This window comes from Eimeria mitis, genomic scaffold, assembly GCF_000499745.2.
Source record: "Eimeria mitis Houghton genomic scaffold, Emh_scaff2173, whole genome shotgun sequence".
In the NCBI taxonomy this organism is placed as follows: Eukaryota; Apicomplexa; class Conoidasida; order Eucoccidiorida; family Eimeriidae; genus Eimeria; species Eimeria mitis.
In genome coordinates, this window is record NW_013570500.1 from 1 (window position 1) to 452 (window position 452).

Consider the following 452-nt stretch of genomic DNA (forward strand, 5'->3'; position numbering starts at 1 on the left):
ATATATATATATATATATATATATATATATATATATATATATATATATATATATATATATATATAATTTTTTATTTAATTAAACAATAAATAAATAAATAAATAAATAACTATAAACTCTTTTTTTGCTGTTATTAATTTTGTGGTGTCTATACACCGTACACTCTGCACATACACCGCAAACGACAGGGGGAAGAGGAAGGCCTCTGTTGCTGTTGTAGCTAGCTAGCTAGCTAGCTAGCTAGCTAGCTAGCTAGTGTATACTGAGTCTAGCTGGGTAGCTAGCTCGATAGCTAGATAGCTAGCTAGCTGGCTAGCTAGCTAGATAGCCATATAGCTAGCTAGCTGTATAGTCAGCTATCTAGATAGCGAGAGTATGCTTCCAGGTACCCTGGAGTCCGTAGCTAGCTAGCTAGCTAGCTAGCTAGCTAGCTACACACTCCAGGGTACCTG